This window comes from Cervus elaphus, chromosome 15, assembly GCF_910594005.1.
Source record: "Cervus elaphus chromosome 15, mCerEla1.1, whole genome shotgun sequence".
Classification (NCBI taxonomy): Eukaryota; Metazoa; Chordata; class Mammalia; order Artiodactyla; family Cervidae; genus Cervus; species Cervus elaphus.
The window spans coordinates 13,312,422-13,326,657 of NC_057829.1; the positions used below are offsets into that span (position 1 = coordinate 13,312,422).

General features: G+C 39.7%; 1 long non-coding RNA gene across 1 annotated transcript in view; it reads left to right on the plus strand.

The window, feature by feature from the left end:
* LOC122709445 overlaps positions 1-12,886 on the plus strand; it is a 28,962-nt gene extending 16,076 nt beyond the window's left edge. The window contains exons 2-3 of the long non-coding RNA XR_006345519.1: positions 11,113-11,225; positions 12,328-12,886. This is a non-coding gene — a long non-coding RNA (uncharacterized LOC122709445). The remainder of the gene's footprint in view (positions 1-11,112; positions 11,226-12,327) is intronic.
* Positions 12,887-14,236: the final 1,350 nt, after the last annotated feature.

Sequence of the window (14,236 nt, forward strand, 5' to 3'; positions counted from 1 at the left end):
TTGTTTTTGTATCCATTCAGCCAGTCTGTCTTTTGGTTGGGGCATTCAACCCATTTACATTTAAGGAAATTATTGATAGGTATGGTCCTGTTGCCATTTACTTTGTTGTTTTGGGTTCGCGTTTATATACCCTTTCTGTGTTTCCTGTCTAGAGAAGATCCTTTAGCATTTGTTGAAGAGCTGGTTTGGTGGTGCTGAATTCTCTCAGCTTTTGCTTGTCTGTAAAGCTTTTGAATTCTCCTTCATCTCTGAATGAGATCCTTGCTGGGTACAGTAATCTGGGTTGTAGGTTTTTATCTTTCATCACTCTAAGTATATCCTGCCATTCCCTTCTGGCTTGGAGGGTTTCTATTGAAAAATCAGCTGTTATCCTTATGGGGATCCCCTTGTGTGTTATTTGTTGTTTTTCCCTTGCTGCTTTTAATATTTGTTCTTTGTGTTTGATCTTTGTTAATTTGATTAATATGTGTCTTGGGGTGTTTTGCCTTGGGTTTATCCTGTTTGGGACTCTCTGGTTTTCTTCAACTTGAGTGACTATTTTCCTTCCCCATTTTAGGGAAGTTTCAACTATTATCTCCTCAAGTATTTTCTCATGGCCTTTCTTTTTTGTCTTCTTCTGGGACTCCTATGATTCAAATGTTGGGGCGTTTAACATTGCCCCAGTGGTCTCTGAGGTTGTCCTCCTTTCATTTAATTCTTTTTTCTTTTTTCCTCTCTGCTTCATTTATTTCTACCATTCTATCTTCTACCTCACTTATCCTATCTTCTGCCTTATCCTAATCTCCTGTTGGTTCCCTCCAGGGTGTTTTTGATCTCATTTATTACATTATTCATTATATATTGACTCTTTTTTATTTCTTCTAGGTCCTTGTTATTCCTTTCTTGCATCTTCTCAATCCTTGTCTCCAGGCTATTTATCTGCAACTCCATTTTGTTTTCAAGATTTTGGATCATTTTTACTATGATTATTCTGAATTATTTTTCAGGTAGACTCCCTATCTCCTCCTCTTTTGTTTGATTTGGTGGGTATTTATCATGTTCCTTTACCTGCTGAGTATTTCTCTGCCTTTTCATCTTGTTTAGATTGTTGTGTTTTGGGTGGCCTTTCTGTATTCTGGCAGTTTGTGGTTCCTCTTTATTGTGGAGGTTCCTCGCTGTGGGTGGAGTTGGACAGGTGGCTTGTCAAGGTTTCTTAGTTAGGGAAGCTTCCATTGGTGTTCTGGTGGGTGGAGCTGGATTTCTTCTCTCTTGGGTGCAATAAAGTGTCCAGTAGTGAGTTTTGAGATGTCTATGGGTTTGGTGTGACTTTGGGCAGCCTGTATATTGAAGCTTAGGGCTATGTTCCTGTGTACTGGAGAATTTGCGCGATATGTCTTGCTCTGGAACTTGTTGACCCTTGGGTGGTGCTTGGTTTCAGTGTAGGTATGGAGAGTTTTGGACGAGCTCTTATCAATTAATGTTCACTGGAGTCAGGAGTTCTCTGGTGTTAAGCCTCCTGCCTCTGGCTTTCAGTCTTATTCTTACAGTATCCTCAACACTTCTCCATATATACAGCACTGATGATAAAACATCCAGCTTAATGGTGAAAAGAGTCTCCACAGTGAGAGACAGTCAGAGAGTTACACAGAGTTACATGGAAAAGAGAAGAGGGAGGAGGGAGATAGAGGTGACCAGGAGGAGAAGAGGGGGAATCAAAAGGGGAGAGAGCAATCTAGCCAGTAATCACTTCCCCATGTGCTCTCCACAGTCTGGATCCTTCAGAGATGTTCACAGAGTTCCACAGAGAAGAGAAGAGGGAGGAAGGAGATAGAGGTGATCAGGAGGAGAAAAGGGGGAATCAAAATGAGAGAGAGAGATCCAGCCAGTAATCAGTTCCATAAGTGTTCTCCACAGCCCAGAACACACACAGAGAATCATGGGGTTGCATCAGGAAGAGAAGCGGGAGGGAGGAGATAGAGGTGACCTGGGGGAGAAAAAGGAGAGTCAAAGGGGAGAGAGCAATCAAGCCAGTAATCTCACTCCCAAGTAAAAATGTGTACTGAAGGTTTGATTTTTAATGGTACAAATTTGATAACAAATACCAAAAAGCAAATATTAAAAACCTAGAGTAGAGGTTACACTCTCAAAAATACAATATTAAAAAAACAAAATCACAAAAATTATAAAGAATGCGTATGAAGTTTGCTTTAAAAATAGGGTCTTTTTTGGCAAGGTAATAGGTTATAAAAATGAAAATTAAAGGAGTAACAGAGGACTTAAAAATTAAAAAAAAATTTTAATTAAAAACTATAATAGTAAAAATATATCTAGATATTTCTCTGGAGTTGTTGTGGGCAGTGTGGGGGTCAGTTCATTTTCAGATAGTTCCTTGATCCAGCTTATACTTCTCAAGATCTATGGACCCCTTCCTATGTAGTTGGTGCTAACTGCAGGGTTTTAACCTATTGCACCTGTCACTTCCAAGGCCGTTCTCTCTGTTTATTTTGGCTTCTTCTGTTTGCTGGCCTCTACAGTGTCTAATTTCCGCCCTGACACAAGGGGGCGCTGGTGGTCACTTACTCAGGCTCGCTTGTTCAGTCCTGTGGGGAGGGAGGGGCGCTGCAGACAAACATCCCTGGCGTGTGGGGGAGCGCTCGCAGTGTCTGGGCCACACTGGGTTTGCCCCGCTCACAGCGCGTGTGCTTTCCCCGTCTACACTGCTCAGGCTCCAGGTTGCTCTGCCGGGAACTGTCTGAGGCGGGCCCTGGGTTCCATGCACTTCCCAGGTCTAAGCCGCTCAGGTTCAGGTTCTCGGGTACTCCAGGAAGGCGCAGACTCCGTTATGCCTGCGTTTTGTGCCCTTCCCAGGTCCGAGCAGCTCAGGCCACCAGGTTCTTGGGAGCACACTCTCCCCAGGTGGGGGCTGCGTCTTATCGCCTCCCCGTCCCAGCCGCTCGGTTTCCTGGGTGGCAGCGGGAGCAGCTGTTCTGCCCGTAGTCCGGATCCCTGATCAGGAAAGAAGACTCCTCGAGACAATGCAACTTGCAATAGGGGAATTTATTACTGACTCGAGCCAGGGCCTCCCGCCCTCACCAAGGGTGTGAGGACGAAAAGGCCCCGAGCCCTAGTTCTCTCGGGTATTTATTGGGTACAATCAGGTAGTTGGCGCAAGCGGATTGGTTACACAGTTGCAAGGCAATTTTTGTTGGCCCAATCATTGTGGGCTTTCAGCTTTCCCCTGATAGGTTCCCTTTTTCTTGCTAGGCACATGTTGATTGGCTGGCTCCAGGTGGCCTGATAATTATGTTACTCCAGGAAACCAGGCCGACTCCTAATCTAGGCTGCCTGTCATGGCGTTAGCCATGACAGCCTCACAGCAGCGACTCAGGTGTGCCGTGTGTCTCTCCTGGGGAGCTGGTCTCTGGCTGCAACCCTCCTGGCAGATGTCAACCGTCCAGAATCCCAAGAAGACTTTATCTAAATCCCAGGTTAGAAACTGGGAGCCTGCTCACAGTTTGGTAGCGGATGCTGTCTCTGGGACTGAGTTTGCCCCTCTCTGGCTCTGGCTTGCGCCCGCCTGCCTCCCTGCCTCTGGCGGGGGATGGGTCGGTCCCCAGCCTGCTAGCTCTGCCCTGGTATTCACTCAGTCTTTTGTTCTGTGAGAGGGTCCAGCAGTGCCTTAGGTTAGGGCTTTTCGCAGGATAGTTCTCTCTCTCTCTCTTTTTCCCCTCTCTCTCTGGCTATCCCACAGTCTGGGTTGCTCTCTCACGTTGCCTCCCCCAGATTGCCCTCAGGGCATTCAAGCCTGGTCCTTACTCTAAGCAATGCAGCCCTCTCCTCCCCATTTAGCCTCACTCGCTGGTGGCAGACGTGAGTGTCTGGGCTACTTCTCTGCTGGGAGTTGCCCTTAGGCACGTAATCTGCAGGGTTTGTTTGTTTGTTTGTTTGTTTGTTTGTTTGTTTATCCATCCATCCATCCATCCATCCATCCATCCATCCTCTGGTTATGTTGCCCTCTGAGATTCCAAAACTCCCCACAGACCCACTGGGGAGAGGGTTTCCTGGTGTTCGGAAACTTCTCTTTTATGACTCCCTCCCTGGGATGGGTCTCCATCCCTAACTCTTTTGTCTCTCTTTTTATCTGTTATATTTTGTCCTACCTCCTTTCGAAGACAATGGGCTGCCTTTCTGGGTGCCTGGTGTCCTCTGCTAGCGTTCAGAGATTGTTTTGAGGAATTTTCTCAGCGTTCAAATGATCTTTCAATGAATTTGTCGGGGAGAAAGTGGTCTCCCCGTCCTATTCCTCTGCCATTTTAGGACCGGCCCCAAATTACTCTGTTTAAAGTCAATTAGAATAATCTTCTGTTTGTGGTTATGCCAACAATTCAATATACAGTTAGACTTGTTTGGTTCTACTTTAGGTTTTTAGGGATTCATATTTAATTTTGTTTCATAAAACATTAACATAGTTTCAAAATTCACTCTACAGAACAAGTTGTATTCAGAGAGGTGTAACTTTCATCTCTTTCTTTTCAATCCTGTTTCTTTCTATCCCTTAGAAATAGCCATTCTATTTTGTCTTTTAGTTTATCCTTTCATGCTTTATTTTAATACAAAGGGACATATTTATATACTGATATCCACCCAATGGTTACATAATATATAGACTTCCTTCACCTTGCTTTTAACAGGGTATGGGGACATATTTCACAGCAGGATACAAAGGCATGTCTCATTCCTTTTTAAACTGAACTGCATGGATACATCATACACAACCACTGTATTCAATCAGTTTCCTGCTGTTGGACAACTGGGTTATTTCCATTCTTTTGGTATCACAAATAGTGCTACAATGGATACTCCTGTGAGTGCTTCCTTTCATATTGCTGTCTTCAAGATATATTAATAGGAACAGGATTGTTTTATCACAGAGAAAGTGCACATGTAATTTTGCTTTCTTCCACTGGGGAATTTTGTATATTGATTTTATCTAGAAGGCTTGTTAAATTCTCTCATTAATTAAAATAACTTATTAAAATAGCTTGTAACATTATAAAATTTCTATTTCTACAATAATATTGTTAGCAAATAATCATGGTTTTACTTCTCCTATTGCATATTTATATCTTTTCTTTTTTGCTCCTCCTAGCATATCCATTAAAATGTTGAATGGAAGTGTTGAAAGCCAATTACTTTTGTTCTTAATTTTAAAACAAGTGCTTTCAATATTGTACCACTAGTTATGATGTTTATTACAAAATTTTTAAATGCTCAACATTAGATTATGGAACTTCCCTTCTCATTATAGTTTGCTGAGAGATTTTACCATGATTAGAAATAAAATTGCATCAACTGTTTTTCTGTACTATCAAGATAATCATGTAGCTTTGTGTTCCTTAATTCATGACTACGATGAATTTAATAAATCACTTTCTCAATATTTTTTAAGTTTTTGTTTATCTACTTTTATTCTCAGCTGTCCTGGGTCCTCATTGCTTTTCTCTAGTTCTGGAGAGCAGGGCCTACTCCCTAGCTTCAGTGCACAGGCTTCTTACTGAGGCGGCTTCCACTGTTGTGGAGCGTGGGCTCAGCAGTTTTGGCTCCTGACTCTAGAACACAGACTCAGTAACAGTGGTGCCCAGGCTGAGTTGCTCTGCAGCATGTGGAATCTTCCCAGATCAGTGGTCAAACCCATGTTTCCTGCATTGCAGGTGGATTCTCTACCACTGAGCCACCAGGGAAACCTCAATTTCTTAATATTAAACTAACCTTTTACTCCCAAGATTCGACCTTTCTGGCCATTATTCTTCTCATATATTGCTGAATTTCATTTATTCTGCTGAGGTGTTTTGCATTTACACTTAGACATGAAATTGACCTATAGTTTTACTATCAAGTTTTATTCTTAATCAGGTTTTGGTACTAAAGTTATGCCTCACACGTGAATTGGGGACTTTTCCCCTCTTTATATTATATGGCAGTTTAAATAACTATTCCTGAATATTTGGTAAAACTGGTGGTGAAGCCAACTGGAACTGGTGTTTTCTTTGAGAGACTATCTTTAAGGTACTGATCCAATCATCTTAATCATTTTAAGACTATTTATCAAAAAAAAAAAAAAAAAAAAGACTGTTCATCTTTTCTAATTCTTTTTGATAAACTGCCTTTTAAAGGAATTTACCCAATTCATTGATTTTTTAAAAAATATTAGCATAAAGGTGTTAATCACATTTTCTTATCTATTTTATTTCAGCAATAGGAATCCCCTTCTCTTTTCCCTCAGGACTTTGTTCTGTCTTTCTCTTAGTAAATCTCAACAAGTGTTTTCTGTGCATTTAATCTTTTCAAAGAGCTAATGTTTGGTTTTGTTGATCCTAAGGCAAGTTTGTTTACTTTATTGTTACCCTCTACTTTATCATTCCTTCCTTCTACTTTCTCTGGATTAATTCTGTGTTCTTGAAGTTAAGTTGAATGTTAATCTCATTATTTTAGATACTTCCTTTGTTGCTGTTAACACCTAAGCTGAAGTGAAGTGAAGTGAAGTTGCTCAGTCATGTCCGACTCTTTGCGACCCCATGGACTGTAGCCTACCAGGCTCCTCGGTCCATGGGATTTTCCAGGCAAGAGTACTGAAGTGGGTTGCCATTTCCTTCTCCGGGGGTCTTCCCGACCCAGGGATCGAACCCTGGTCTCCCACATCATAGGCAGATGCTTTACTGTCTGAGCTACCAGGGAAGCCCCTAATAGAGTACTATTTTGGCAGTCCCACAAATTTGGTATGGGGCATTTTCATAATTTATTTTTTTGTCTAAATATTCTTTATTTCCATTATAATTCTTCTTAGACCAATGAGTCATTGGAAGTCTATTTTTTATGTCTAAATGTACAATTTTCTATAGATTTTTTGTTGTTACTACTGTTATTACTGTTCTTTAGCATACTGTCTGATGTCAACCCTTCTAAATTTTGATGGAGGTAGCTTTATAACCTAGAAAAGTGATCAGATTTTGTGAAGGCATTCTATATGTGCTTGAAAAAGATGTATTTTCAATAATTTTGAGATATAATATATTATGTATTATTTACATCAGCTTCCCTGGTGGCTCAGCCAGTAAAGAATCTGTGTGCAATGTAGGAGACCTGGGTTCAATCCCTGGGCCAGGAAGATTCCCTGGAAAAGGGAATGGCTAACCATTCCAGTATTCTTGCCTAGAGAATTCCATGGACAGAGGAGCCTTTTGGGCTATAGTCAGACACGATTGAACGACTAACATTGCCACTTTTTTCTTTATCTGCAAACTTATTAGTATTTGATTTGCTTAGTATATCAATTATAGCCTGTCAATTATGATTATCTACAGAGAGAAATATTAAAATCTCCCATTGTTAAGGGGCTTCCCTTGTGGCCCAGCTGGTGAAAACTCCACCTGCAATGCAGGAGACCTGGGTTTGATCCCTTCTTCTGGGAAGATCCCCTGGAAAGGGGGAAAGGCTATCCACTCCAGTATTCTGGCCTGGAGAATTCCATGGACTGTGTAGTCCATGGGGTCACAAAGAGTCAGACACAACTGAGCGACTTTCACTTTCATCTTGTTAGGATGAATTTTTATATTTGTTCTTCCAAGTAAGTCAATGTTTGATTTAGGTATTTTGAAGCTAAATATGAATTTCCTACAAATTCATTCTTTTTTTTTTCCATTTATTTTTATTAGTTGGAGGATAAAGAAGCTATGGTACATATACACCATGGAATATTACTCAGCCATTAAAAAAATTCATTTGAATCAGTTCTAATGAGATGGATGAAACTGGAGCCCATTATACAGAGTGAAGTAAGCCAGAAAGATGCAAATTCATTCTTAAGCATCGAAACTTTCATCATCTTTAACACTAATAAATCTGTAGCAAAACTTATTTTTTTAAAGTCTACTTGTCAGCTTTAGGAGGGTTAATGTTTACCTGGTTCATGCTTTTTCAGTCACAGACTATGAAACATTTAAATCCTTGTGTTTTAGGTATACCTCTTATAATCAGTATTTGCATAAAGTTCTTTTAACTCAGTCTCATACTCTCTGCTTCTCACTGTGGAGTTTAATCATTTTTCATTTATTATAGTTACTGATATACTAGACTTGGAGTCATTACTATAATATTTTATGTGCTTTTATTAGTCTGCTTTTTCCTGTTTATATTTTCCTCCATTTTTAAAAAAAATTTTTGCCTTCTTTTGGAATGATGACGGATTTTCTACCCCCTCATTCCTTTTTTTTTCCCCCCTGTCTACTTAATTTGGAAATTGTATTTTTTAAATAGAAGTCCACTGCATGAATGTATCATAGTTTATTCAACCAGTCAACACTGATGGTGACTTCAACCAGTCACCCGCTGACGGGTTGTTTTTAGTCTTTTGCTTTTATACATAGTACTGCAATAAATAGCATTTTACCATTTCTGTTTTTTTTTTTTTTTTAGAATGGTTTCTTGTCTTATGATAGCTGCCCTAGATCTTCAAATACATGTGCATAACTTATGAAGACTAAAATTAAACACCATCTTTAACCTCCTCTTGAATAATACAAGGATTCTAAAAAACTTTAGTAACAACCAACATTCTTCCAAATTACATTTCATCTTGTTCAGAACTTTAATACACCACTGTTTTTGACCTATAAATCAAGTCTTATTAATATTATTTTGTATTATAAACATACATTAGATTTACCTACATATTCATCATTTTCTTTACCATTTTTCCTTGTATAACAGGCCTCCCATTTGCTTCCATTCCATTTTAGAATTCATGAGTTTCCTTGAATTGAAAATTGGTGTCCTTCCACAATACTGGAAAATTTTTCATCCACAGTTTTTAAAAATATGGCCTAATTGCCTGTCTCTCATGGGCTGACTCTCTGTTAAGACATGTTACACCCTATTCGTTTAGCCTTCCTATTTCCATCTCCTCTTCCAAAGTTTGCTTCCTTTTCCTCACTAAGCTGCGTTCTGGAAAGTGTCTTTGATCTATTTTCAAGTTCACTAAATTTCTCTTTAGCCATATCTAATTTGCTGGTTAATCCTTTCATTTCATTTATTGCTTTTTAATTTTGAGTGTTCTTTTAAAAAACAAACAAACAAAAAAACCTTCATAGTCATTTTGTGTGATCTGTTGTTGTTAACTTGTATTTTCAAGTTTTCTTTGAGTATTTTTTTTTCTTCTGTTTCTTTTTGCAGCTGGTCTTCACACATATCACCTTATTTCTTGTAGATTTTGTGATTTTTGCTATGAGCAGCTTATTTCCTTGAACCATTAAGTCTGGAAATTCTTTGAGTGCTTGGCTGATGTTAATCCCATCAAAGAGGATTTACATTTAGTTTTCACAGTAGGCTGAGGGTCCTACCAACCTGGGACCACCTTAAATAAAATTATCTACTTATAATTTTTAATGACTACAGAGCTTATTTGAATTTAGTAAGAAAACTTGTATAATATCTTAAAGTTATGTATTTCCAAGGGAGTGTCTTTCATTTTCCAGCTCTGTCTGGACAAGTAAGTTTCCTTGCTTTGCCTTTTAGGATTTATTTATTAGGATTTATTTCTGGTTCACCCTAAAGGTTATAATCACAAGCCTTTGGGGCCCCAATCTTATGCAGATTTCTCTCCAGGTGTGGTCACCAGGATTTTCATCTGGCCTCACATCTATGTGCTCATCAATGAAGAAGCTCAATCGTTTTCAACAGAAAACTTCAAAATGAAATCTAGCTTTGTTTTGAGTCTCTGTGGATTTCTTCTTTTCATTCTGTCAGGCGAGTGTGTGCTTCTCGGTTTTTGTCTCGTCACAACAGAGATTTGGAGTGACGGACATTAAAGCCCCCTCGGCGTGTCACAGCTCTCAGGCCTCGCACAGACCATGTTACAGCTATGAGACAAACCAGTGTTATGGCTCAGTGTCACAGCTCTATTTTATTTAGGAGATAGCAGGAAAATCCATCTTCGAGGCGTGAGGGCACATCCATCCAAAGACGTGAAGAGAAGAGCACCCCAGCGCGTGGGAGAGGAAGAGAGTGAGCGCGAGCCCTTTGGCCCCTTTTAAAATATGTTTTTTCTTCCCCCTGGGCCTGCCCTATGTAAATTGGGCTTAGGCAGGAGCGCTGTTCTACCTGAAGTCCTCACTCCGGTCCTCAGACCTTCCTTTGACCTTCCTCTGTTCTATTTTCACAGGCTTTTCCCTTCCTCGTCTTTTAGCCACTGCCATTTTGGACTCCTTTTCCCTATTCTAACTACCTAACAGTTCCATCCATCAATGCATTTAAAAGGAAAAATGTAATACTTATTCAGCAATGTAGTCATTTCAATCAGAGGGGTTGGACAAGGTGCCCAAACTGCCTGATTGCCAGAAACATGTTTGTTTTTGGTTTTGACAGAAACTCTTTGATGACTCTAGGGCTAAAGACAAATAACCCTAGGGTGACCCATAGAAAACTACTCACCGTCCACCTCTCCTCCGTGACAGGTCCCTTAGATGAAAGTCAGAACAATGAATTACCAATTTATAATAAATTACTAACGGGGGCATTCCTGCATGTTACCGGGCACCGATGAAGGGTACGTTTTTCTAAGTGCTTCTCTTGAGGAAAGAGTGGATTGCTTTTGCATGAAGGTTAAGGAAATCTAATAAAACTCCTCCACCTCTAAGATGAACTTCTCAGGACCATTTCAAAATGTCTGAAAGAGAATGATATCCAGGTTTGTAATGAGTCTTTAAAGCAATAGCTTAGCTGCCAAAAATAGCTCAGAGCATTTTGAATCCTAGTTACTGTCTCTCCTGAGACTCTGTGTTGTAGCTGTTTGCAACTTGAAGACCATGATTTATTCATTCCCCCAATATTGTGAGAACTCAAATGGACTGAGCTCATATGAAATGCAGATGTCACTGCACTTTAATTACGCTTGCCCCCGTGGTTTCTATTGGGAAGCACAAGCCCACAGATGGAGATTAGAAAGATCTGGGTGGCAGCAACAATGAAATGCTGTGACCTAAGATTGAAGTGAGTTTTAAAACACACACAAAGAAAAGGGGGAAACAGGATCAGAACAAACTTGGCTGACATCCATGTTTTTTTTTTCTCCCCTTGAAGAATCTTGCTTCAGACCCCATGGGGGATGTTCCTCATAACTGCAGGTGGAGGAAGGAAGGATTGTGTTAATTATTCCACAGACAATGTGTCCTTCAAGAAACTAGAAGAAGCTGGTGAGTATTTCTAAAGACTTCTTAGAGGCACAGAGCTAGCTCCAATTCATGGATAATGTCATTTGCTCCAGAGACAAGCCTGCATCTCTGTTTTGAGGAAACATGGCTTATTTAAATGAGACACCCAAAATGAGATTGCATCCAGCTCACCCTTGATACTAACATCCACCTACAGACTACAGCTCACATTGCATGATTGTCTAGAGATCATTTCTGAGCCACACACACACAAGAAAACCAACAAATGCCCAAAACAAAATCCACACAAACTATTCAAAATAACTTGAGGAGGCCACTACAGCACCACTTTACCCTGAGACCTTCCAGACCATAGTGGTTCAAATTTTGTGACACCTTGAACTAATTTTTTCTCATCAGTTTGCTCCTCTACATAATGGTACCTAAACATCACATGAGGTCTTGCAGCTGAACTTATGCAAAGATAAAGCCTGTACAAATACTGGTTGAGATAAAGCATGTATATTTATAAAATGATGGCTAAGTGAATTTTAGAAATGGAATGGAGAATGCAGAACAGCAAGAATTCCATGCCCAGAATGAATAGACCCAAAGTGTACTCCTTTTTTACTCTTGATCCCACTGATAGCTCCTTTTCAAGTTACAATGTCCACACATCATCATGATAAAGAGTGGGAGGATAACAGCTTGAATCTCTCTGCTCAGTTGGAGTAAGGGATACTGGGATGGGCTGTGGCCTTTAAGGGAGGCACAGGCCCTCAAACCAGAAACTCACATTTATCAGACAGCCCTCTTCTTTACAGATTCCTTTATTCAGATGTTCGTGTTTTGGAAGAGTATTTGTTAACAGTGATGATGATGGGGAGAGGTTGCCCCTGGAGGAAACCTGACTAACTTTGCCCCCAAATCCCAAACTAGTCTGTTAAAGCACTGTGCCCCCTTCTCAGAGTCAGGGCACCCTATCCTATGAATTCAGCACCTGGTCATTGGTAAGAGGACTGTGGTGGTTGCCTTTCCCAGAGCCAGTTATGGGCTGGCCTGTAACCTAATAGGTCAGATGTCTCAGACAATTCAATGCATCTGGGTGATGGGAATTAGCTGAACCAATAATACCTTCTTTCAGGGCTTCCAAACATGAGACAGAGAGTAGAAGAGCCCATTTACAAGCAGCAGCAGGAGCAGTAGAAACAGTGATGCAGAGGAGGTGAGTCACAACTTCCTCTGTGAGGAAAAAGGAACCGTGGAGGCCTGGGGTGTCCCCAGGGCCACTAGTCAGCTGCGAAAGCCACTGCTGATCTGCAATGGTGCCTCAATCTTGAACATTTGAAATTACTCCTACTCCATTGTTATTTTTAGCAGAGTTGTTTCTTCAAGAAAATTGCTCCCTGATCTTGTCTCTCCCTTGCTCTCAGACTATGTGCATGTTTTAACACAGCTGGTCATGATAGTCTACTTTTCCTAATCACGTTGTTACTTTACTGTGAAAAGTGGAAAATTTGAGTATGTAAGTTGTATGGTCTTATAATGTAAACTACTGAGACTTGCAATGTAACAGTTTATTAATCCTTGAAGATATTTTTATTTGGTATCTTTTTATGGAATTCTTGTCTGCAAATCTTAAGCTGAAAAGTCACTAGAACTCTGTTTAGAAATGAATTAAAAATCACATGGCTTTTATTGTTTTTTGGTATGTGCACTAAGAATTGCTGTCAAATTGTCCATAAAGTCTGTATACTGATCCTCAAAACAACTGATAAAATCTTGATTGTGAAAGGAAAAAAAAAGGGGGGGGGGGGATCTGAACAGGTACCTCATGAAAGAAGACATACAGATGGCAAATAAACTCGTGAAATGATTCTCAACACCATTTGTTACTAGGGTACTGCAAATTAAAAAATGATGAGATACTACTTCACACCTATTACAAGGACTAAAAATCCAGAAAATTGACAACACTGGCAAGGTTGCAGAGAAACTTTCATCCATTGCTGATGGGAAAACAAAATGGTACAACCTTTAGGTGACAACTTCGTAGTTTCCTATAAAACTAAACATAATTTTACCATATAATTTAGCAATCTCACTCCCAACTGAGCTGAAATTTTATGTCACACAAAAACCTGTACCTGAATGTTTATAGCATCTTTATCCATAATTGTTAAAAACTAGAAGCAACCAAGATGTCTTTCAAGACAAATGTATGAATAAACTGTTACACCCTAAAATGGAATATTACTCAGAGATAAAAAGAAATGAGTTATTAAGCCATGAAAAGACAGAGGAGACAAATTCATATCACTAACTGAAAGAAGTCAATCTGAAAAGCCTAGGTACTGCATGATTCTAACTATAGGACATCTGGAAAAGGCAAAGCTGTGGAGACAGTAAAAAGATCAGTGGTTGTCAGGGGTATAGGGTAGTAATTATAGCAAATGCCCCACACTAAAGTTGGAGATTAATACTAGGGGCAACTGTGGGGTTCTCTTTCATATACTGTAGGCAATTTAGTGAATGTCAATGCGAATGACTGTTGGTCGCAGACATGAGAAGGACTTTTTCCCCAATGGGAGTATAATTGATTTCCTTTTCACCACAAAAGAAGCCAAATTTGCATCTATGAAACAAATTCATGTTAATACTCTATATGTTGCCTCTATGTATATCTGCTCTTGGACTTTTTCTTTTAATCAGCTGAAACCAATTTATGTTTCTCAGGTAGTAAGCAAAATTAGTTCTCTGATATTTGTTCATTTTATATTAATATGAAGTCATGATTTAATATTTTTAAATGAACCCATTAAGAATTCTATAATAATTTGATATACAAACAATTGGCTTAATATAACTAAAACATAAAGTTTGCTCATGAAAGCCTTTGTATGTTAAGCTGCAGGGCTTGGATGTCATTACGTATGTGATAAAAAAAATTATTAAGAAGTTGGAATCCAGGCAGTGGCAGGGCACACTCTGTGTCACCTTCATGGAGATGAGCCTGATGGGACCAGACTGGAATCAGGACAGCCGGGTAAAAA